We start from the raw sequence: 26,260 nt of genomic DNA, 5'->3' as shown, positions 1-26,260 counted from the left end.
CTGGGTATCTGTTAGGTGGTTGGTGAAACAAAGTTTATTAACTGATCCATATCCAGAAATGTTATTAAAATCCAAGAATTTTATGTAATATTGTATTGCTCAGATACCAGATACTGCTAAGCCAAAAAATTTTAATATAGGGCAAATCTACAAAAATCATGGTTATTCTTTTAAGTGGAAGTTGCCATAAGCATATTCAGCAGCTGCTATAAATATAATGTGAAAATAGAAATTTGTGATTTTTGGTTAGGAAAAAAAAGAAAAGTTGATCCAACCTCTTACCATTTCAGGAATTAGATATTTCCCAAAACTTTTTTTTGCCCTTTTCAATCATCTTATACTGGCTTCCTGTGGTACAGTGAATTATTAGCTTGAGGATATAAGAAGAAACTGTTAATATCACCTGTGCTGCTGCTGCAAATCAAATGTTCATGAGCAACAGCAAATAACCCCACTGAAGTGCAGGAGGACAAGGAAATTTGCTGGAATATTGCTTTGCACTTTTTGTGACCACCAGCTCCTGTACAAAGCTGAGGACTGAATATTAGCCAACTGTCCTTTGTGAAAGTCACTTAAAAGAAATTGCAGAAAGTGAAGAATGAGGCATCAACATTTAGAATTTTAAAAACAGCTAGTAAAGGGAGTAAGAATGTATCTCTCTGCTGGATCAGAGCCTTGGCTTGCAAATGGATCCATTCAGCTGTTTGCATGAATCCAGAAATGGATCTCAGTTCAAGGATTTCTTATGAAGCCTCCATTAGACCTAAGAAGGGCTTTGAAAACTTATTTTTAGACAGTAAAGGACAGAAATGATCAGCAGAATGATGGAGTCTGACCTCCTGCATAATTCTGCACCTCCTCCACAGCGGGAAATGAGCTGCTTTTTGTAATGACATGAAGTGAAGCCAAAATTTGGAGCAGTGGTAGTTGCGTCTGTTTGATGCTGTGTTTGGCATATGCCTCCCTGGATTTGGAAATCAATCCTGCAAACTTAAGAGTAGCTAGACACATTAAATTTCACTCCTAGGACAGTATAACAAACATTTCTAAGCCTGACACCTCTGTGTGACACAGGAAAAAGACCACATTTAGTTCTATTGCAGACATTACTGCTGGGTCTCAGGACAGTTGCTGTGGGTGAGGGAGGATCTTTGGTCAGGACGGTACAAACACAGCAGGCACTGAGAAGGCTATAGTCTAAAGGCAGGCAGAGGGAAGTGTTGAGATCCATGAACTAACTTTAGAATAGCTGGATCAGGCACTGGAAGTAACAGGAATACTGCTAAAGCACTGAACTGAGCTGCTGCTATTTTACAGCACTGCTAAATGTGAAAGAGCACTAAAACATTTCATGAGCTGGTCTAGAGACAGAAATCTATATATACAGCATGTTCTTAAGTAAAAGGGGAAAGCAGAAAGTAAAATTATTTCCCCTTTTGTCACAACTTAGTCACAAACCTACACTTAAGAAAGTGACCTTAGTGCAATGTCAGGTTCCAGAAGGACCTGGACTGCAGCCAACTGCCAGAGAGAGATCACAGGAAGACTTGGAAATCATTCTGAAGGGAGTGACCAGAATTTGCTGAGGAACGGAAATCAATCCAGACTGGCACTTACAGGGAGCAAAACAGAGCTCCTGTATGGGAGCATCACTAAGGATACAAAACCCAAGAGAGAAAGACACCAGAGGCAGATAACTTTCATCTCTAGAAAGGAAAGTAGTTCATAAAAATTGCATACATGTGCACATATCTGGTGTGAAACAAAAATGACAGTTTCTTAAGTGCATTGTGTTAAAAAGAGACCCCACAACTGTGGCAATCAATAAAAACGGATATGCCTTATGGAGAAATTCATTGTGTTCCCTCCAGATTTCAGGGTGACGGAGGCTGGGTTAGTCACTGGCAGCAATGTGTCTGGGATTCTCAGTTCTAGAACTGGTGGACATTCACTCACATTTGCAGGAAGAAAAGGGAGACTGCTGCTCCCTGATGCTGCCACAGAGTACAGGAGTGGGTGTAGCTGCAGCAGTGGAGGCAGAGTCATGCTTGGCAGCTCCTCTCCCGAGGTGTCAGGGAAGAGAGCCTGTGCTTCCGGATATGCTGAGAAAAGGGCAGAGTATACAGATAATTGGTTAAATGCTTCTGTAGTCTCTTTCTCAGCTGGTTAAAAAAATGGACTTCTTGCCTCCATAGATTTTACAGGCTCATTATTTTGTGGCTCATTCATATTCTGTTGTTGTACTGTATGTATTATTGTTGTGGAATGAATAGATCTAATGGGGACACTTTTCTTACTGTCATGCTTTACACAGCTGTAGAAAGCAGGGGAAAAAACAACATATGAAAGTATTATAAGGAACCAATTCATGCAAACTTTGTTTTTGCACTAAAACTGAAGCAAGTTCTGTGTCTCGGTCTGCTCTATTAAAAACATTCCCAAGGCCTCCTTATGCACCTAAGCTCAAAATTGGCATCTGACTTCCAATGACATGACAGGGCAGTTTCCTGCAGCACTGAGGAAATGAGGAAATGAGGAAAGAAGGGATCTGCTTGACTCCTCTGATGCTTTCAGCTGTGATTGTGGTACTGCTTCTCTTCTTCACTCTGTAATTAATTGCTTCTTCAGCGTACCCCTGAGAGAAATCGTTTTTCCTTCCCTCTCCCCTTCCATTCCCTGCTAGTTTTCCAAGAGATGTCCTGGAACTTCCTCCTCTATCCCTTTGTTTTTCCATGCACAATGAACTTGTTACTAAGATGGTAGTTCAACAGTGATCCTTACCCTGAAACTTGCAGGTGTCTATTGCTGTCTTGTCTCCTTCTTTTCGGGATAATATTTTCTCCTACCTCTGATTTTTTCAATGGCTGTCAGGTTCAAGACAGCTCACTTATTTGTCTGCAAACTTTTCTACTGCTTTCTTAAATGATCAAACACCACCACCATACCGCCCACATCAATCAAAGTGAAAAACTGATCCAGAGCCCATTTCTGTCTCTCTTAAATTTGTATGCAAGACTGCCGACAAAAAAACGGTCATGAAGATGACCTCTCTATATCAGATCCAGAGTTTGTTAAGTCTCTCTCCATTTTCACAGATTGCATCTCAAATTCTTCCAAAGCAACAGACAAATTTGGAAGGACCATAGCTTTAATAGTCAGTGTTCTTCCAAGCTCCATTTTCAGGCAGAATGAATTTAAAGCACTGGAGGACAACCTAGCAACTTTATTTTTTAATGATGTCTCCACAGTTTTACACCTTTGCTATTAAAGTTTTGCTAGTAATTAAGGAATAGTGATTGTGTGAATCATTTAAGTAATTGAGTTAGTGAACTGAGGTTACTCTACAGTTAATGAGGTTAAAATTGCTGGCTCCTGTATACAGTATTTAATTCTGTGAGTAGTCATTTTGAGGTCATTATTGCCTGTACCAGTTCCTTAAGGTAGCTTTGATGCACGTATTTTGTCTTGAAATTACCTGCCCTTAACTCACAAAGTACTATTCTAAGAAATGAAAAGTGTTGAGGTATTTGTGTAACTTTCAGTTAGGTTTTGAATTATAGCAACACCTAAACAGGGGAATTTTTCATTGGCTAAACTGTCACTGAAAACACACTTGTTACCATCACTGTGATGCTTAAGAAGACGTTTTCCTGTTGACCTGATGTCAGCTCTTGTGGGTTAAAGTTTCTTTTTATAGGAGTTTTGAGAGGATGGGCTATAAATCCATTTTAAAGATGAAATTGGTGGTTCAGCTATGGCCTTCCAACAGTGATTTCCTCTACTTGAACTGCCTTTAAAATCTTGTTATTTCAAATAATATAAATTGAAATTCCTCAATGGCTTTTTTTAAAGAGTGAATGAAGGGCCACGCCAGAGAGGAGACACTTAGCAAGGAAGTCATGTCAGTCATCCAGCCTGTAAAGCATTTTCCACAGAAGCAACTGCAATGTATGGAGAAATGCAGACAGCAGGGAAAGCCCCCCTTGCCTCTGGAATAGTAGTGGCAGAACCTGGAACACAATTCCACACCCCTCCCAGGAGTTTGGCCCTCTGCACTCAAGGGCACGTCTCTGGTCAGAAAGAGATATTTGAAAAGCCCTTTTTACCTTTGGGCTTTTTTTACCAAAAGCTGGAAGAAGGCTTCCCATGGCAGAGGCTTCCCACAGCTGCTTGGGAATGAGACTGCTTCCTGCTTGGGACTCTCCACAGTAGGTGTTGCAGCCTGTTGCTTGTGCCTGTACACACACTAGATCCTGGCCCTGACTTGTGGACTGATTTCATGACCTCAGGCCTGATGTCTTATTACTTATTTAGGATTTTTCAGCCTGGAGGATATGGGGGGACCTTATGGCAGCCTTCCAGTATTTAAAGGGAATTTATAAAAGAAAGAGGGAGAGGAATGTTTTACATGGGCACGTGCTGATAGGACCAGGGATAATGGTTTTGTAATGAAGGATTAGATTTAGATTAGATATAAGGAAGAAGTTTTTTACAATGAGAGTGACAAAACACTGAAATAGATTGCCCAGAGATTCTCCATCCACGGAAATATTCATGATCAGTTTGCAGGTGGGTTGGACTTGATTTTTAAAAGATCCATTCCAACTCAAAGTATTATATGATTCTGTGATTACCAACTTGCCTGTCCTGGGATCTTACCTCACACGGTGTGGTGAGACTGGGCTCTTGCTGCTGATACCATTGCCTTTACCAGCTCTGTCACCCTGCTTGGCTCTCAGCTTCCTCTTCCTCATGGAACAGCTCCCTCATGCTGCTTCCTGACATAGTAGGACCAGAAAGCATCATAGTACATCCAGATAGGATGCAATTATTGCAGGTCTGCACTCCAGATCCCTGGGAGTGAGGTTCACAGATACCAAAATTCGCATCTGCTGAGGGAAGCTCATTGATAATGCTATTTTCAAGTCTGAAAAGTAGAGGAAGAAAATCAGAGACCCTGTTCTCTGAAGAACTTTGCAAAGACCAAAGAAAAAAACTACTTGTGGCTTGCTCAGGCATTCCTTGATTTTTGCTTGTTGGCTTCCATTAGTTGGTGATCTGTCAGTGACTTTTCAAAACTGAATTTGGAAGTCTGTAAACCAAAAACCTAAGTAGCTTAAAAAACATTACAAAAATAAAAGAAATATCCATAGGCTCACCTCGGAAAATCATGGAGTCCCCAGGGAAAGATAATTCTGCACTTGCACTTGTGTATCTTCTTAAACACTTTGCCTGTTCAGTCATCATGGACCATTCATCATGAACCATCCAATGTTAGAAACTGCTAAGCTTTGATCTCACAGAATTAATCTGTTCTAATGCCGTTATCATGCACTATTCTTTGATGTGGGTAGTATTCTGGGTTGGTAGAATAATAGCCTTCTACTTGTGAATTAGGATGGCACTGACACACAGGGCACAGGAGCCTTTGCATGACTTCTGGCTTTGTTTCTCTCTCAAGTGATTTGATTCCACTTAAATACTAAATTTCTGAGACCAGTGCAGAAATGCTGCTGGCTCTTTTGTCACCTGAGTTTTTGCAAGAAGTCAGCAGGGCCTGACAACCTCTTGTGGGGAGCAGCAGGGGATTAGGTGAGTATGTACTTAGCAGAAGTTACTTGATGCTTTAGGTATACAGGCACTATGTAAAATGTTGCTACCTACTTGTCCACAGAATGTTTGGAAGAAAATGTGGCCCACATCACCCTCCCAGGAAACCTGTAACTTCTGGTCACAAGAGCTTTGTGTGTTCATTCCTTTCCTCTATATGGTGTGTGAAGGGGGACTGGACAGTAGGGGAATCAAAAAGTAAAGGTGTCTTTTACTCTTCTTTGTATACTTACAACAATATATGAAGATGACACACTGGCAAAACCAGCTAAATTTCAAGCATGGCACTGAAGTACCTTGAGTGCCAAAGGAAAACTGAGACTCAAGCACTAGCGAAGTGTGTTATAAGGTTCAGTCATTGTGAATGTCATGGGTCATGTACCCCTCAGCCCCAATTACTGCAAAAATCACTGGTACCTGCTCTTGCATTTTTAAACTATTTTTTGTATTCTAGAAGTGGTTCATGTGAGATACTGCCATGGCTCAGTGCCTTAAATAGTAGCCATAAAAAAGCACATGCAAAGATCGAATCCTTTCTGGGAGATAAAAGTCATGATCCATCAAATTAGAAATGTGCTGGCAAAACATCTTGTTTTCTTGCTGTATGTGATAAGGCCATAGTCAGTCGCTTAATAATAAAAACATAAGAGCATGAAAACTGTTGAAGATGTACCCTAGTGTTGTTTTGACTGAGAAATATGACTCCAGTTTTCAAGTGTATCCTTCTCTCACTAGAGCTAAATCTTTATTCACCAGAGAGATAAATGTACATGCATCTTTGCATGTACATTTGCATGACATACAGCATCTCTGCTGTAGAAAGTTAGATTTTCTTTGCAATGTAGTACAACATTTATTGCAGCATCTCTTTTTCTGGCATGTTTTTCATTGATTACTGTAAGGGTTTTGTGAAATGGTACATCAAATGGAAGCCATGTTGCCTGTGCTGTCCCTCTCCCTGCAAGCTAATCAACATAGGTTGGAAAAAGTCAAAGACATTAAACAATCAAAATGTGAATAACTGGGGCTGCCCAGAATAGTTGTGGTGGTACATGCTAAGCACCAGGAGCAGGTATGACTATTTGAATATCTAAGTTGCCTTAGCAGGCATTTTAAGGCCATTAAAGGCACTCTTGTCAACCCTCTGAATGGTTGTAGGTTGGTTTGGTTTTTTTTTCTTTTTTTAATTTTTTAATTAAGGGTCTTCTATCTTCCTAGCATGTATTAGAATTAAAACATATGTGTGTGTGTATATATCTATCTATATCTATCTATCTATCTATCTATCTATATATATAAAGATATGATTTGAAAACTACACAGCTTAAAAACACAGGTTATTTTACACTATTACCATCTGGTGAGTCTTACTGAAGTAAATATAGCTATGCTCATCTACCACAGGCAAGAAGCTGGAGAAAGCAGCTTGATCTTGAGAAATCAAATTTTTTTCTATGTAAAAATATGAATATTAGAAGATAGCATTTCTTTCCTACTTTTCTTAAATGACCTTTCAAGTTCAGACTTAATCTATTGGCTGCTATGCTTAAAAGAAATAGTACTAAAATACACATGAAGCTGGTTGCATAAGCCAGTTCTGCTTTTATGCTACAGACATTAGTCTTTCCTGTGGTTTGCTCAATTCTCTTCATAGATTTATAAAGATCTATGGAGATAATTTCTTCACATTGTGAGGATATTGATGAGTACAATCAGCTTTATTCTTCAAGTCACAAGAGTAGCAGTGCTGTACTGATCAGTAGTTCTTAATCTTCATCCACAAATGGCAGTGTTCTGCTCACCAATACATGGTCAAGGAATCTTGTTGTCATTTAAAGTTCCCATTAAAAGTACCCTACTTCAGACAGCATGTGGAACCAGAGGAAATAAGTTTTTCACCATGAGAGTGACCAACCACTGGCACAGATTGCTCAGGAAGGTTGTTGAGTCTCCGTCCGTGTATCCGTGTATCCTTGGAAATACGGACAAGTTCCTTGGCAGCAAGCCCCAGGTGGCCCTGCTTGAGCAGAGAAGGTTGGACAAGATAACCCCAAGAGGTCCCTTCCTACCTCAACAATTCTCTGATTCTATGGTTCTGTAACATTGGAAAAAAAGAGGCTTTTTTATTTGTTTTTATTTCACTTCAAACTGAAATTTGGAAATGTGTGGGTGTTTGTGCAGAAGTTGAATGTCAACATCATTGTTTGCTGGGTTTTAGAAAGGAGGGCAGAGGATTTGCTTGGCCATGTATAGCGAGATTTAGTTCCAGATTGAGAAGGAAGATATTTAAATTCAGGTTGGCATGGCCAGTATAAAGGCAACAGGGTCGATTGGTTGGCCAGGAGGATTCAGGCCTCTGCAGAGTAGAAGCCCATGGGGCAGAGAGCTGTGTCCCTCTGCAGAGGTCACTGAGTACAGCAGGAGCAGAGGTACCTGCCACACCCACAATCCTGTGCTTCAGGTACTAGCTGAGTCCCAATCAAAGCATCTCATCAAACCCAGAGAGTGTGCAAACTGGAAAATGTATCTACTCAAAGTGGAATTTGGCTAAAATAGGGATAGTAACAGGAAGGAACTTCTTGTAAAAATACATAAATACCCAGGGTCTTTGAGTACTCAAAGGACTGTATTTTTACCTTTTCAGATGTACTTCAACTTTAGCAGCAAACTGTACTTGGTGCATTTCTTGGACAAAGATTTGATCAAACAGATGGATTTACTTGCTGCTGATGAGAGCAAGAAGTGAAAATGTCTGCTTGCAATGAGCTCTCAATCTTTTATTGTGTATTTTGATAGAAATCCGTAATTATTGAATGTTGGGTAACTTCCAGTTATCCAGAATCCCAGAATCCTGTACCTGCTGGTTTTGTTTATTTATCAGCCTCACTCCCTTGCATGTATCCAGCATGAAAAATGGACATTTCCAAGTATGCAACACTATTAAGTGTAAGCATTAAAAAATTAGGAGAAAATCTCCTCCGTTCCATATAACTCCAAAGAATTCTACCTAATATTAAATACTTAAAATGGAACTCACTTGACCATGGATTTCAGAAATATATATGATGGTCTACTAGAAAATCTGACTTCTGTATGAACAAAATACAGGGAGATGACTTCCCTGTGGATCTTGGGAAAGGATTGCTTTTAGGATGACTGAAAGTTCAGATTCAGTGCCATGTACTAGACACAGTGAGGTGAATTCTGCTTATATTTCTTTTATTGTTTGTATGTTCTGACTGAGAGGATTGTGGCTTGCACTGCCTTTTTCCTATTGGAGCAGGGGGTAGCGAGAAATAAATGTGCATTTCATTATCCATCACCAAACAAGCTACCAATCTGAAGGTTTGCCTTTACAGAAGTGTACAGGTTTTACTTCTTTGTCTCTTTTCTGGTTGGTACTGACTTGGCTGTGAAGAGATACCTTCAGCTGCTGAGGAATATACTTCAGTTCTTTAATATTGCAGCAGAAGATAAAACTGTTAATGTTTCCCTCCACAATCAAGGAGGTGATTACTGCATTAAAACTCTTATCTATTATGCTGTGCTAATTATATTACAAGATCTTGAATGGGTACTCTTGCTTTTTTTTTGTCTTCCATTGATAAGTAATCTTTGTGCTAAAAGCCCTATCATAATAATATGTTTCTTCAGTGACAGCATGCTGACATCGAGGGCCAGCAATGCAAACAATTAACAGGAGACTGGGCAAATAAGTCTTAGGATATGTAAAGAAGCACTGTGTGAGTCAGTACATGAAGTATTTCCATAGACTGAACACAGTTACCCTGTTCCCTTCTTTGTATGAAGGGAACACATCCTGTGAGTCTGATTTAATATCACACCATTATTGTCAGTGGATGTTAGACTGGACCTTACCCATCTAGATGCAGTGTATGGAATGGAAAGTCTTACTGTTACACTCCTTGAAGAAGGCAGGTGTGAAATGATGAACCAGTAGAGTTATGTCAAGAACCTAAGTGTGAAAAAATATTTACTTGCAGAGGAGAGGAAGCACATTTGTTTACTGAGATTTACCACAAAAATGTAAAAGACGTTGAATTTAGGACAAGCTGGTCAGCTGCAGGATGATGGTTCCAGGTTATGAAGATGTAAATATGTGTGGAAGTTACCTCAGTTTCCCCGTCTGCTTTAAGTGAGGAAAGCACAATGTGAGGTGTACATATTTGTCTCTCTAGTGAGAGATATTTATGTCTAGCGAGAGATCAGAGCAAATGAACGGTAGAGGTCTAAGATAGGACTGAGGAGAGCTTGAGGTCCGATATTAACTATTATGAGAATTTTACATAGCACCAGAGCAAGGAGCCTCTGCTAGGCTGGTCACCAAATCCCAACTGGTTTGTTGTCTGTTCCAAGCATCTCAGAGAGACAGCTGTCCTCATATGTGCTGTTAGTCTTCTCCAACTCAGAGATTATTTTTGTGGGGGGTGGCTTTGAAAACCAAACAGATGAGGTGTATATTCCATCTGGTCAGACAGGCTTCTTGATGACAAAATCATATGCTTATCAGTAATCTGGGTTGGTAAAAATGCTCTGTTTCACTTAGTCCTTCATTTGGGAAGTGTCTTGCATTCTTGTACTTAATTTTCCTTTACAAATTGGGGTGAGGGCAGAAAGAAAGGAAGAAAAGATGGCTCTAGAAAGTGCTTGAGGACTCCAGGAAATGGATAGGCTGGACTTGTTAATGCTTGTGAAATGATTTTTGACTCAGGCATTCAAATGAAAAAATGAGATATTAGAAAGATCATAGTCTTTTATCTGCTGAGGAAGATGGATTGGTATGACTTAAGATGTCATGTGTATGAATGGATGCTATAAAGGGATCATTCTAATGACATGCTGTAAAAGACAACTGTCAGGAATAAATTATTCTTCTCTTCTAATGATATTGATGGTAATGCACTCAAATTCCCCATGACACATTTCCTCACCTAAAGTTAAAAGCTTTTCCTAAAATGTTTAATGGGTGCAAAGGTCTTTGTTGTGCATTTCTAACTCCATGAAAAACATCAGGTAGTGGCTTACATAACAGCAATTTTGCCTGCAATTAGTATGTTTGCATACAAGTACACAGGCTTTGATTAAGCAAAGGAAAGTACTTAAGCGCATGTGTAAGTACCTTCAGCAGCAGAGCAATGAAACTGAAATATGAAGGAAGAGAGCCTGACTTCAAAAATAGCAGGGCTGGTAAGAAGAGCAGTTCTGAGCAGCTGAGCAGATCAGGGCTCCGTCAGGGGTGGAGATGAGCTGGATGTGGCTACCCCCAGGGATATCTGTGCAAAAGTCACGTCCTGCCTGTGCAACCTGAGACCAGTACCACACTTTACTTGTTCTAGGAGCAGCACTGGGAACAGAGGGAAAGACAAAAGGCCAAAACCAGGGACGTGTCTGCAGGTATTGACCACCAGCTGTCTTAAGAGCCTAGAGATGAGGGCCCTCAGGCTGGAGGCAGCTGAGCACCACTGCACTGCTGCCAGCCCCTCCTCCCTGAACTGCCCATGACTCACAGGCAAAGCGTGTGGCTGCTGCTCGAAAGCGGCTTGGTGCGGCTCCAGAGAGGATGTTGTATCTACCTGTGGGCACCAGTTTGCTTGGAGAAGTCAACAGACCTGCATGCTTGAACATGCTTGGGGAAAGGGCACAACAGGGAGATTGTGGCCATGGTTGACCTATGATGGGACATTGCTGAGGGGCTGGGGTTCGTGGGTAACCCACACTGGGAAAGGGAAACTAAGGAACATGGCAGGAAACCTTAACCATAGAGTGTTAGAATGAGTTAGACTGCTTCAGCCTCCCATACAACCATGCCTCACTGGAGGAATTTTGGTGCACTGAGATTAAAAAAAGGCAAAAGTGAGAGTATTTGAGAGCAGGAAGGGGAAGGACAGGAATTTAAGTAGGTTTTTGCACAGTGATTTCTGTTTGGTTTTTTTTTCCCCTTACTGTGAACCAATGATTGTATGTTTGTGTTGGTTGGCAGTAAATTAAGTCAAGTAAAATTCTCTGACTTGATGCAGTTGTATCTTTGACAGACTGGTACAAGAAGTGATGGGCTAAATTACAGTAAAGAAAATGTACCTTGAGCATTTGGAGTTTTCTGATGGTAAAGGAGGCTGATCACAGCCTGGATTGCTGAGGGAGGCTGTGGAGCCACTGGAGGATTTAAGAGCAGATTAAATGAACTTCTGTCAAGAACAATTTAGAAGAAGTTGATCCTGCCTTTGGGACGAAAGGCGAATTAGGTGACCCTCTCGAGGTGCTGCTGAGCCCTGTTGCATTTGATTTCTATGACACGGATGTGGTCTTGTGGACCCCTGGGAGAAAAGAAGATGCTGAGCTTAATTATAGGAAGGCAGTTTCAGTCAGCAGGATGTGTTTCCTGAGGAGAGATGGCTTGAGACAGAAGGCTGAGGATGTTAAAGAGGTGAAGAGTGCAATTAAATGAGATTATGTAATTCTGTATTTGTAACTAAGTGACAGAAAATGGAATCCTTTTCATTTAACCTAGTACTGACCATATGCCTCAGAATAGTCTTCCTTAATTCAATGTATATTAAAAAATCGGATGCTCAAGTGCTCTTTTTGGACAGGGAGATGCTGGCCTAGATGGTACTTACGAATTAGGGGGCCACCAAGGATGCACTCACAGGCTCCTCAGGCTGCAGCTGCTTTAGCCAAAATGATTACCAACTCCAGCTTCAGCTTGACTGTACACACTCTGTCTCAAGCACCTTGCAGCACTCCTGTCAAGGGCAAGCACGATTTCATCCTTCTGCCTACCACATTAATGCTGATAGCTATTTTGAGGTTAAGGCCATGTTGGCTTTGAACTGCAGCCTGTAATGAACACCTGGATGTACTTCTGCTTTATTTGCTGGTGACTGAGGTATTATTATTAATTATTAAGCCATTTCTTGTAATATTTAATTATTTCTCCCCATTTTTTGATGAGCAAGCAGTGCCATTATTGCCTGTAACCAAATAACCACCCCCATTTATCATACTAATTGTGGCTTAATGAGGAAGGACCTGGGACCGGGGGAGCTGTCTACCCTAAACAACTTTGGAATGTAGCTTCCTGTGGTAACGAGGATAGGCTGTAATAATTAGGTATGCTAGGTGCTCTATTTATCATGAAGCTTAAATGCAATAAAAATTCATCATTTGATGATAGGCTTACAAAACACAATGAATTGCCATAGTAAACATGGAAATATGAAAATAGAGTATGAACAGTGTTGGGGTTTTAGTTTAGTCTTAGTTTTTTTTCCTGTTAAAGGAATTTTCTCCCATATGCATGTTGCTAGGGGACAAATAGCTGTACTTAAGAAAGACAAAAAGGGGAGTGGGGCGGGCCTGGCTACTCCTTTGTCTACACCTGGGTGTGGGGTCAGTTCGCTCTGAGCGTCCGGAGAGAGAAGCTGCAGAGAAAGGAGCTGCTGCTTCTTTCTTTTTGGCCGTTCTTTCTTCCTGCTGGAAGCAACGCCGGGACCCCAAAAGCCGCTTTCCCTGCCCTGCTGGAGACCGGGCTGTGGCTGCCCTGCCCCGCTGCTGCTTCGAGCTTCCGCTACGCTGTAGCCCTGCTCGCCCTGCCTGCCTGGGCCTCCGTGGGGTTCTCCCATCTGGATACATCTCGCCTGCCACCCGGGATTTGCATTCGTCCCTGCCGCTCCAGCCTGCCGTTCTAGCCTGCTGTTTCAGCCTGCTGTTCCTGAGAGCCCGGGATCAGCTGCCCAGGGGTTTGTGAAGCCTTTGTTCCATCCTTCCCGGGATCCCAGGGCACCGGTGCCGCGTGTGTCCCGAGCTCGCTCCGGAGCGCCCCCTGCAGCCGCGGGGGAACCATCGCACCTGCCCTGCTCACCGGGAGCCGCCAGCGCCCCTGCCGGCTGCGAGCGGAACTGCACCCGAGGGGAAAGGGCCCGACAGCCGAGAAGGCTGGGACTGGGTTTGTGATTGCTGTTACTGCCAGAGTTGTTGTTGTTCTGTTTGACTGGTTATATACATATATATATATAGTAAAGAACTGTTATTCCTATTTCCCACATCTTCGCCTAAAGGCTCTTGATTTCAAAATATAGTAACTTGGAGGGAAAAGGGGTTATATCTGCCACTTCAAGGAGGGCCTCTGCCTTCCTTAGCAGACACCTGTCTTTCAAAACCGAGACAAACAGATATAAGATTACTTCCTCCTGTATGGTTTTGCCACACTAGGGATAATTCCTTTTCACTCTAGTGTACATGGAACTGGAAGAAAATCACAGCAAAGATGTTGTGCTGAACTGCATATAGCTTTAGGAGGAAGACTAGGTTTTGCTTACTTATGCTGCGCTCCTGGCTCCCTCCCTGACCTAGTAATATTTCACTGGATGCACTTCTGTAGAACCATTGGAAATGCACTGTACCCTTGATAATCTGTGTGTTTTTTCAGAAGGGACCAGAATACTGGACCTGAGATCTGACCTATGGATTAAAAGGAAAAATACAGTCTGCTACAAACCAACTGTCTGCCTACAGACAATTACCTTACAGATAAATAGTTCATACCCTTTTTCTCCTGTTTTTATGTTTCAGCATGGAATTAATTCACAAATGTTTTTACAGAATAATGTCTGTACAACAGGAAAACACTATCTGAATATTCTGGAGACAATATCTTTATTTTAATACAGTGGATAATTCACTCAATGTTTTGTAGCTTAGGAAAATATACAGTTGTTTTTGAAGTCCTCCAATGAGCTAATAGGAACCAATAACATCTGCAATTGGAGACAGTGAAAAGTTGAAGTTTTCGGTTTTTTCTCTCTGCTCAGTAATTTCTGCAATAGCTCTTAAAATGATGTAGTATTAACTATTCAGTATTAATCAATATTGACAGGAGTATTTATTGGAAGAATAAAGTGTAAACGATGGTAGTTTTTCAAAGCTGTTTTTATAGCACTTGATTGCTTGGAAGATGCAAAGGGAACACTTTGTGAGAAAAACATCCACACTACTCAAAACAAGCACTAATGAAGATAATTGCAGGTTCAAATCTGTATTAATCGTATGTGCACTAGTCTGTACACGTCTGCAAGTTCATTCAGTCCAGTGTTAAGGTGATGGGAATAAAAAGAAGGAAACATCTCTGTCTAGCAAGAACACTGTAAGAATGATATTGGGGAATGCGAGCTAAGACCAGCTTTCTGTTATTCCTCTCTTATAATGGTACCCTCACTGAACTTCAAACGGTTTTCGTCATCTCTTTAATTTGCAGATGCAGTCACCCACAAGGTAGAATAACTAACTAGAATCCCACCTCTTCCTCCTGGTCTTGACTGCAGATTTGCATTTCCGCCTTCTCTGTCACCTTCTTGCAGTGCTGCTGTTGATTTTGGCATGGCACTGATCCAGAACACACCCACAAACTCTTGAACCACTCCTGCCTCGGTTTTGGATGCAGACGTTACACGTGATGTAAAACAGGACGTCATTCCTGGGGACTGTGCTCTCCTCAGTGCCAGCTGACCAGGAGGAGAAGGGCTTATTTTAATATATGCACACTTACATCCAGTGTGTCAGGTTGCCATTCCATTGTAGTTCTGTTCTGGCCTACAGGCTGTTCTTTTTCCTTGTAGTAGTTGAAATACGGCATCACTGTAATGGAGAACAACATAAAAAAAATGTGTCAAGACTGATTCTTGTGAAAAGGTGACATCAGTGTCTGTACAGAAAATGTTTGACCTTGCTTTGTTCAGCTCAGGATTTCATGGCTGATGAGACAAGCACAGGACTCCCCTGGGTGCTCATGCAGGTGGCTGTGCAAAATTCCTTTGGAGGCTTGCACTGGGTAAAAAGTGGTGTATTAGTCAGCCCTTTTCCTACTTCCAGCAGAGAAAATAATTCTTGTTTTGGGATACAAAGACCTTTTAGGTGATCCTCTTGAAATCAAGTGAAGCCTCATTGTTTTCAGGGAGCACTGATAGGAACACTGATCAGATGGCAGAATTAGGTTCTTAGCAATGCAGGGAGATATTTTTTGTCCACTTCTCTCTCAATAGATTCACCTGCCAGTGTTCTTGTTCAGAGCTTTGGCCTCACTGCTCTGTTTTGATTGTGTGTGGCATGTAGGTGAAGCCACACATTGACAATGGTAAAGGTCCTGTTGTGTGCATGATTGACATGTGAAGTTTTGAAGCACCAGACTGTGATTGTGAGGACACGAAGAGAATCACATAATCATAGAATTTGGGTTTGGGTTGTAAGGGTATTATCCAGTTCCAGCCTCTGTGCCATGGGCAGGGACACCTTTCACTAGACCAGGTTCCTCAGAGCTCCATCCAGCCTGGCCTTGAACACTTCCAGGGATGGGGCATTCACAGCTTCTTTGGGCAACCTGTGCCAGTGTCTCACCACCCTCACAGTAAATAATTTCTTCCTAGTATCCAATCTAAACCTACTGTCTTTCAGTTTGAAGCCATTCCCCCTTGTTGTGTCCCTACATGCCCTTGTGAAAAGACCCTCTCAATCTTTCTTGAAGGCTTCCTTCAGGTACTGGAAGGCTGCAATTAGGTCACACCAAAGCCTTCTCTTTTCCAGGCTGATCAATCCCAATTCTCTCAGCTCTTTCTAACAGGAGAGGTGCTCAATCCCTCCAATCATCTTGGTGGTTGTTCCAGTTTGGGCAAATTTAGAAATATATCCTCTGAGAGAAGGCACAACCACCCCTCCCCCACCAGGTTCGGGAAAAAATAAATTTTCCTCGAAGGAAAGTGAAGAAGATAAAACTATTTATTTAACAAACACATGGGAAGGAAAACAATGTTAGATGGTAAAATCTTTCGCGGTAGAGGAAAAAACCTGGGAAAGTGTTCGAGTCCTCCCTTTGGTCTCCTCGGAGCTGGGGCTTGGGCCGGGGCCAGGCCCTCTGTGCCCGGTGGAAAGTCCTCCCGATGTGCTCTGATGTTACAGCAATCAGGCAGTCCAGTAGAAAAGGGGAAAAATCCGGAATTCCAGAGAAGGAAATCCAAAGTCCAACTCTCAGTCTCTCTCCAGAGAACAAGAAGAAAAAACTGGCCAAAAACTGACTGGAAAAAAAAACAAGCCGGGTGCTTCCTCCCTCCCCTGCCCCAGCTAGGGAAAAAAAAAAAAAACCTGCTATCTTTTTGTAACCTTGAACGAGCTGCAAACTGCTTTGAGAAAGTTTTGCTCAGTTTTTTCCTTCCCCCTTTCAGGCTCAGTTTAGAGGCATAGAAAGGCACAAAAATTAATTTCTGGGCATAGGCAGCGATATGGGATACACATCATAAGGTCACCCCAAGACAGTGGTCCTCCTCTGGACTCAAGGGGGAGCTCTCTTTCTCTTGTGTTGCCACAGCAGTCTGGGTCATTATTTGGTAGGAACTGGGACTGTCTCCTCAGCTAAGAACATTTATTTAACATATGAATGTGGAAGTGACTCAAAACCCATGGGACACGAGGAACATGTTTGTGTTCCTAGACCTTGGCAGAAGTGGGGTGATCAGTAATAAGTCACCTGAGAGTCTGTACTGGCATTTAAATATTTTGGGCATGGATAGCTATTTTCTTGTTACCTTGAGGCCTGGCAAATGTCATACTCAGCTTTAATCTGAATAAAGTCTCATAATATTCTGGGTATTGAAGCTGCATGGTCCTCTCATTTTCAAGGCAGCAGTCAGATGAAAGCATGTGATACCTATGCTGCACAGGCTGCTGGTTCCTACTCTGGAACATCTCAGACTTTGCAAAATCCTTCTGTCAAAATAGGCTATGTGTTTCTGTTTGTACATCGAGAGCTATGGTTAGCTCTCTGTCTATGCATGTATTACTTTGACATGAATTTTAGAAAAGATAATGCATTTAGATCACAGGGATGTAATGCCTGTGTTCTATGACTCAGTTTTAGACTTTAGATTTGGACCATTATCTCTCTATTTTTTGTTTGGAGTATTTTGAAACCTTTTTCTAAAAGTTATTTTAGCATTCTCAGGTGTTAGTTACTATTCTCTCTCAATCTGGAGAGATAGTAATCAGCCCAGCTCCTTAAAATGGTGTGCTATAACAGCACACTGAGAGCCTAAGTTTCTATTGGTTCAGTAAAGATACTCTGGTCATTTATTTGCTTGTTTCTTACTACACTTTCAGTTTCTTTGACCTTTGCTGGTGAGTATTGTAATTTATGTGGTGTCCACTCACCATATGTCCTGCTCATACTGTAAAAAACATGTCTTTAATCAGTGCTGATGGGAACTCCAGTTCTTGGCTGGGTTCCATAATCCCAAGATTAGAGTAGGCATATTTATTGCATTTAATCTTCAGGGTGATTTTTGTGCTCACAGGAGTAAGTATGTCCTTGTTATCCTTGGAAAGTTTCTGGACAAGTGTTACATTCCTCTGTGAGGGTGAAATATGGAGCTGTGTAGAGCTGCTGGAGAGGACTAACAGAGCGATCAGAAAGGTTTCAGGCTGGCAGCACAGCAAAGGCTTCTGTTTCCCAGAGGATGCCTTGCCTCACTGCGTGCTTCAGCCCTGGCTGGGAGGTCAGTGGCTGTGATTCAGTCACAGGATTTCCCTGGGGACTGCCCAGCTGCTCCTTGTTACCAACCTGTCTTCTCCTGTGCTACTTGCTCTCTTCTCTTGTGTTTGTCCTCTTGGCTTTGGGCTTCTTCGTTGCATTTTTGTTGGTTTTGTTTGTTTGTTGTTTGTTTTCTCTTTTCAAAGCTACTCACTACTCTTCAAGTATTTTCAAGAAAAGAAAGACAATGTTTACTGTTTTAAATTTTGGGAATTAGGTTCCACTGGAAAATTTTGAAATATGTTGCCCTTTGTTTCCCTCATAAGAACAGAAGTGTTGTAGTGTTCTTTCTTTCCTTCACCTAGTCAGCAAATGCACAAATTCAAATGTCAGTACCCAGAGGGAAGAGCAAGTGCCTGGAAATGTGGCGATGTATGTGAGCAGCATTGTTGGTGAGTAGCTGCTGCTCCCATTGAACACTGCAATCTTGCAGTGCAGCCAGGAGTGCTGAAAGAACTGGCTGAAGAGTTCTCCAAACCACTTGAGTTCAGCATCTCTGGGAGAGTTATAGAAGATATGGCGGACACAATAAAAACTAATGTTCCATCTGTATGTTTATAAATTAACAGGCTGTGCTAGGTAGCTTTAAATTGGCCAGCCTTTTATCAGTTCTTAACAAATCATGGAAAGAATGATAACAATCAATATAAGCCATAATCCCTTCATTGTGATGAGTGCTATTCAACATGGTTTTATAATAAACAGTTCATTTATTTCTTTGGTATCAGTTTTAATTAAATTACAAATCTGTGAGATAAAGGCAACACTGTTGTCACGGACTACAGTAAAACAACTGGCTTTTGGCAGAGAAGCATTCTGATTAGAAAAATAATTACTGCCAAGTGAAATCAATATAGCATATATTAAATGAATTAAAATGTAATAATAAGATGTTTCAATGAGCAAGTTCAGATGCTCTGTTTGAAAAGGCTATGCTTGTCCTTAGCAAGAGTGGGAGATCAAGAAAGTAGGGTGAAGAAGCCCACATCCTTCTCTAAAAATGCTGGGTTTTTAAAAAATTTTCGCCAGTGTTGAACAAAATAATTGCTGATGAAGTTTCACAAAACAAGAGGTTAATGAAGTATAAAGTAAAGGCAGAAGAGTCATTTAGAAGTATCAGGGTTATCATGGGAGAAGATGGGCTTTCCAGAATGACATGGGAACCGCAGCCAGAGAGGGGGGCAGCCAACAGTGAGCAGCACTTTCTTGCCTGGCTTGTCCGGGCAGACGTGGGGCAATAGCTCTGGGCCCCAGCAGGTGCAGTGACTGTGAGCCTGAGCTGAACTCCCATTACAGGGATGAGTGAGGTCCTAGCAAATGTCAGTGGGCTGCATATTGAATGAAAATATAGCCATGCTATTACTGTTTTGGCATTAATGAAAGTAGTGCCACTCAGTGCAATTGTGTTGTCTGCATGCTTACATATGAGTAGGTTGGCTAGCTGGGAAGAGTTCAGAAGGCAAGTACAAGGCTATTTTCTGACACTTCATCATAGTCTTCCTTTCAAGAGACTGAAAAAAGAAATTCAGTTCACTGCAGAGGACATTTAAAAGTAGACATAGTGCCTGTGTAGCAGGAAGCTGTCTCACAGCAGAAGTCTGATGAATTTTGGAGTGAGCTGCTTTTGGCTGGGGTAGAGTTAATTTTCTTCACAGTGGCTGGTATGGGGCTATGTACTGGATTTGTGCTGAACACAGGATTGATAATACAGAGATGTTTTTGTTACTGCTGAGCAGGGCTTGCACAGAGCCAAGGCCTTTTCTGCTTTTTGTACTGCCATGCTGCTGAGGGGGCTGGGGGTCCATGGGAGGTCGGGAGGAGACACAGCTGGGACAGGTCACCTTAACTGTCCAAAGGGACATTCCAGACCATGGGTCATCATCCTCAGTATAAGGGGAAGTAAAAGAACGGGGAATGTTTGGAGTGATGGTGTTTGTCTTCCCTAGTTACCATTACGTGTAATGAGGTCCTGCTCTCCTGGAGATGGCTGAACACCTGCCCAGCCGTGGGAAGCAGTGAATTAATTCCTGGTTTTGCTTTGCTTGTGTGCATGGCTTTTGCTTCACCTATTAAACTGTTTTTATCTCAGCCCATGATTTTTCTCACTTTCACCCTTCCAGCTGTCCCCCCGACCCTGCTGGTGGCGGAGTGAGCCAGCAGCTGCGTGGGGCTTGGCTGCTGGCTGGGGTTAAACCATGACAAGTAGATACACTGGGAGTGGACAACTGGAAGCTGAAGCTTGGGAATTGCAGACAAAAGTGCAAGTTTCTAGCAGTGGGGGCTGGAGAAACAACTTACTGGTCCTTTAAAAAAATCATGCATTTTCATAGTAAAGACTTTAGGACTCCAGTTTTAATTATGAAATCATTCAACAGTTCTCATCCTGACATTATTTGGTTTTTTCCCCCCAAGTTTCTAAGAGGAAAGCCTATAATTCCTATTTTCCTGCACATTACCTTGAAATTATGCAAGAAAGTAATGCACTCTTCTTGACTAGTGATAAATTCACATGCTTTTTTTTTTGAAATTATGCAAATTAATTATTCAGGTATCTTGTACTAGCACATATCTCATCTGTCCAACAACAGAATTAATTTAAAGATAATAGAATTATATAGTTTCTTTTTCTCTGTTGATTACAAATCTAAACTTTTCTCATTTGTTTTCAATGTAGTGATGCTGTGCAGAAAATTGTAATAATTTTGTTTACCAAAGTGATTTAATTGCCATGGTTTTTACTGTCAGTGTAATTGATATCACCTTTCTGTTTTCAAACCATTCAGATGCACTAAAATTTCCCCATTAGTTCCTTGCCCTTCTGCTCTGGTTTTCCAACAAGGTGGTGAGGATATTCTTTTAAAAGCAAATAATGGGGAAAAGCTCATGTATGTGCAACAGCTTCTCTTTTTTACCGATTAAGGGTGTATGTACGTTCAGCATGTTGGCACCTTTTTGCTGTATGAACAGGATAGGAAGCAATTCCATGAAGGACTTGTTGGCAGCTGTTGCTGCTGGTGGCAATGATACTGTACTTGTGTAATTTACATCTTGGGAGAAGAGGGTCTCACATTCAAGTAAGCGGTGATTCATGCCCAAATGAGAACAGATTTCTCAGGGGAGAATGTGATGCCCTCTTCCATTATTTCATGGCAGTTTTGCAGTATTTTTTACCATCCTTAAAACATTTCTGGCACAAAGCTTATCTGCCAGAAATTTTCAGTCCCTGACCCTGTTGTTTATCTCTCAGATTTACTGCAAGTTTTCTGTGATTAGTATTCCCAGCCTCTGCCTGCTAATACAGCGTCCAGAGTTCAACAAGCTTAGCTTTAGCATTTTTTATAAAACTGTGGGACTCTGCAGTAGACTTGTCCCTTCTGTCTTATTGCAAATATTTATCCCAATTCTCTTCATTAAAAATCTGAGTCATCTTTAGTTGTGTGCTTATAAAAATTCCACTGGAAAAACACATACACACAAACCAACCAAACAAAAATCCCAATCTTCCAAAGGCATTATAGAAAAGATGTTTATTCCTAGCTAAAAATAATTTTTTTTAATGTGTAACACACTCATTTAATTGAATTATTATTAATTGTAATTGTGTACTTGAGAGAAAGAACAACTATATAACGTAGCAGTTTTGCAATGCTTGCTGTTATTGAGCTATGCTGGTGTCTCTGTGATTTATTGGAAGGAAGCAATATACTTGTGCCATCTCTGGCATATGCTAATTACCCTGTTTGTTTTTGTTTTGCTTGGTTGGTTATTTTTGTTTGATTTTTTTTTTCTCTCCCAAAAAATAACCCAGCTTCTTTTTAGTAACTCAGACTTTGTCTGAATCAGGGATATAACCAGGCATTTTTCTCTTGCCTTCCTTGATTTGCAACACATGGAAGTCTGCAGTGAGAAGTTGTATAGATCCTGCTGATTCACTCTGGCAGATTCTAATAGTTAACTGCCTCCTGTCTGCAAGAGTGTGGGATGATCTCAGCAGGATGCAAACAAAACTGAATTAGGTATCACCAAGCTTGGATAAAGTGACTCTTTTTTCGTTCTGTCTTAAACACCAAAAGAAGTGCAATAAATACGAAGGTTTCTTATATTGAATGTAATAAGGGCAGGTTCACTACAACACACATTTACAGGACTTTTCATGTCTAAGTTTAAAAAAATAGTTATTAAAGAATATCCTGATCCCATTGAAGACAAGGTTACTGCATCCGTTAAACCCAGTGTTTGAGCCTTTTTCTCCATAGGGGTACCCATGCAGTGTTACACATCTTCAGAACATTATCTGCTAATTCAGTGACTGGGAATATCAGCACAGTTGGCTGCCGCTGCCATGGAATTATTCAAGACTGTCTAAATAGGAAAACAGATCAGAACATCAGATCTCTGTCTTCTTTGCCATTGGAGCTGGTGGTGGAGCTTTTAAATATTTATTAATCTTAATAGACTCAAAAATCTGCAGACGAACTAGCTACTGGCCCAGATACCAGATCACTGCATAGCAGCCCCTGCCCAGCCTCTTTGCATCATAGTTCTGTGCTGCACGGGCAGGAATTTTTAAGTCTAATATTTGCAATTCAGCATTGAGGCTCTGCCACACTGCCAATCTATTGAAAATGTAATGGTAAGAAAGCAAAATTTCCTGTGACTTCTTGTGAATTCTGGGGTTTAAATCACTTTACATTTATGATCATGAAGTCTGATGATGAAGTGCTTGACTTATTCATCAGCATGAATGGAAAAAGATATATGCCCCTCAAAATATCCTTTCCATTCACGGAGTTTAAAATTCAGTGTGTTGCTGCCCAGTGATGATTTCATCTTTATTGCAGAGAAACTAAGTGAAGTCGTCTTACTCAGTTTAGCTATGGCCTTTTTTTCCCAGGTGGATCATGAAAACAACTCTACAGTAGCAGGCTTTTGAAAATATTATCTCTTTTCCCTACCCCAGAATGTTACAGAGGATTTACTGGATAGTTTTATTTGCTTCAGCAAATACCTGCTGCACTTAAGTCATAAGACACTGAAGAAATACTGCAGTAGAGTTCTTTTTATATCACCAACAATGTAACTGCATTGTCAATTAGTCCTGAAACAGTGCTGAGGAGTTTATGGGAGGGTTGTGAATCGTACTGGAATCACTGTTTTGGGATTAATTTCTCTTTTAAATCCCATCAGGGAAAGATTTTCATACACTGAAAATGGATTAAAATGTGTTGTGCTCTTTTGTGGTACAAAAAGAGAAGAATTAATTTCCAGAGGGGTTACTGCTGATTTTCTAGAGAATGTCCATGCAAGTGTTGCAAATATATGATGTGGAGCTACATAGCCAACAGTGGATTTTGGAATAGCTTTGATCCTTTTGCTGTATCTCTGGGACTGGAGATGAGGGTTTGCTAGATGATATCTCCTGTTATTTGAAATAGCCTAAATTTTTGTAATAGTTCAGAATGTATTTTCTTCCCAGCATGGATCAGAAGTGAATTGCCAGAAACTCAGTGACTAGCACATTTGGGAGTGTTTGGAGAGATCTGTGTTCCAGCCCTTTATTCTGAATCACGTCCCTGTGTGACTGGCTACTATGAAATCTTTTTCTCTCTTCCTTTAGGTTCACAAGAAAAAAATGTATTATTTGGGGAGAAAACACTTCATTGGACCTGATGTTTTCCTGTTAGAGGTGGGGCTTTCTATGCAGTTGCCATTTTTTCATAGAAGAAATTCCAGAAATGTAAGGCTCTGCAAGTCATTTTCATAGAGCTTCATTATTTGCTCTGTCCCTTGAAACTCTTTCTCCTCAATTCATGTGAATGTGTACAGAAGGGCAGCCTCATTTGGAAGCAAAATTCTGTAATAAAGGCATGTGTGGGAGGAAGCGGATCATTTTCACTGATCTTTTTGTCTCTCTTTATTTTGTTTTCACCCTTTCTTTTGCTATAGCAACGGTGCTGAGTGTTGATGCCATAACATGTTGAAAAGATGGTCTGGACATTAACTTAAACTCAATCCATCCTTATTTCCTGTAGAAAATGGATTGTCACATGTGAACACTTTTGTAATCTACTCATTGTACATCTCCTTATATATATACTCCCTCCTCTTCAATGGATCCTTCTCTATATATCTTATGCATAGGTGGCATATTTATCATAACATTTTCACCTATGTGCAGCCAGGTCTCATTTTCTGTTTTCAGATGCCTCTCATTAATATTTCAGGTGTAAAAGGTCCTTTCAGATTGGAATACATCACACCTGGCCAAGGAAAAGTGGTGTTGCATCTTTCATTAAAGTCTATTAGCTATTCTTTTCTGTGATAGTACACCTGGTCACAAGCGGTGGACTCCGCTGTTTCAATCTATCATTTCTTTTGTTTCCTTGTTAAACAGCCTGTCTTTTCCAAATAAATTGTAACATATCTAAATTTCCATCCTGGATAATAGCCCTGATATGGTGTCTATGTCAGTGAAACCTGGCAGAGTGAAATATTGCCCTCCCCCCAGTTTTGACTCTATCATCAAGTTTGCATTATATCAGGTCATCTAGGAGCTACTGCAGTAATCCTTCATTCTTATTCTAGCTGTCCACTAGTGGCCTCTTATGTTTCATCAAGTGAAACATTGAAATAACAAGGTGTGCATATTTATAGCCTCATTGTTGATTAAGTATAGTAGCTAGCTTATGAAGTAGATGTTGGGAAATAGGATCTTAAATCAGAGCTCATTTTCCCCCTTCAGCTCAGATGACAAAGGAAATGAGATATTCCTAGAAGTGTTGTCCACAACAAGATATAATAAGGAACAGAAGGTACAACTATTTGACTATATTAATTAACTCTTTTCCAGAGTTACATATCTGTCAGCTGGTAACTGCAGCAGCTTCTCAACTTCATTACTTTAAGAAAGTATATTTAAATAGCATTTTTTTGGTTGGTTTCATTTTTGTACAGACCCTTTACTTGCAGTGATACATAGAAAAATGACTTCTTACCAGTCTATGAAATGGCAATTTACCGTTCTCCAAAACAAGCAAGTAAGAAAAGTCAACAAAACCCCCCCCAGAGCCTCTGCTAGCAGTAAAGATAGCACGTACTGTAAAAGGAAATTTTACAACATAGCAGTCATCAGACTGCACAAGACATCAGTCTCCTTCATTTGGAGGTATACCTGTGTAGTTCACAAATTGTCCTTTGGCCTCTTTTTCTGGGTTCTTTAGCCAAAAGACCAGCTAAGATGAAGGGATGTTGCAGATGCAATGAATCCTTTGACAAGCACTTCAGCTTACAGCTACAGAATGGCATCGAAGTTCCTCATGACCCAGATCCAGGCCAGAACTGTGCCCTTCTGATATCAGGGTGTGTTGTAACTGTAAGGGAGGGTTGTCTAGTGACTACCTACCAGTGTGAGGATTTGGGGTGAATTGCCCAACACATTCCCTTTCTCTGGGAAGCTGGTGTGATGATGGCCCCAGAGTGCTCCTCAAGAGATTATTGGACCATCTCTTCACTCCTGATCAAGAAGGTGAGCAGTCCCATCTTATTTTTTGTTGCTTGTTGACATTAATATTACATCTCCTGACTCTCTGATGAAAAGCTGTTCTTTTTTTATGTCTTAAGGCTATTTGCACCTTGCTGAGAAAAGTGCCTGACTGGAAGGCAGAGACTCTCTGACCACTCTGCAGTCTCAGGCCTCAGTAGAGCAATAGTTATCTTTGTTCTGGTCCAAGTTACCATTTTTTATCACTGCTTTCTACTATCATGATGCTCATGGTAATCATGGGCCTAAGGCGGGAGTAGGTGGATTTTTATTTTTCATCTCTGAAGAAAGGCTCAGAATCATTGGTGGGTGGTTCTATACCTCCCTCCAAGGGTCTCTCTTAGTTTAGGTCTCACCTCAGATGACAGTTTTCTCTCTCTATGCCTCCTCAAGAGATTCTGAGGGAAGGCATCTAATGTGGCTTTACTTCTTTGCATTTACTTTGTTTGTGACCAGAAATAAGAAATTATCTCCTCATTATAAGAAAATAGGAAATCCTGATTTAATCTGTTTGGCAC

At 41.0% G+C, this 26,260-nt stretch overlaps 1 protein-coding gene across 41 annotated transcripts in view; it reads left to right on the top strand.

Annotated features, from left to right (window-relative positions):
- LOC116440251 (collagen alpha-1(III) chain-like) overlaps positions 1 to 26,260 on the top strand; it is a 295,630-nt gene that overhangs the window by 49,194 nt on the left and 220,176 nt on the right. The window contains exon 4 of one of the 41 annotated variants that reach the window (XM_032100816.1): positions 23,820 to 24,030. The exons of the other annotated variants lie outside the window; for them this stretch is intronic. The gene's annotated coding sequence lies outside the window, so the exon portion shown is untranslated. Of the gene's footprint in view, positions 1 to 23,819; positions 24,031 to 26,260 lie in introns of those variants that run through there. 41 annotated transcript variants of the gene reach the window in all.

This window comes from Corvus moneduloides, chromosome 2 (assembly GCF_009650955.1).
Source record: "Corvus moneduloides isolate bCorMon1 chromosome 2, bCorMon1.pri, whole genome shotgun sequence".
Lineage (NCBI taxonomy): Eukaryota > Metazoa > Chordata > Aves > Passeriformes > Corvidae > Corvus > Corvus moneduloides.
The sequence above is the reverse complement of the archived record's forward strand: the minus strand, read 5'-3'. Positions and strand labels throughout refer to the sequence as shown.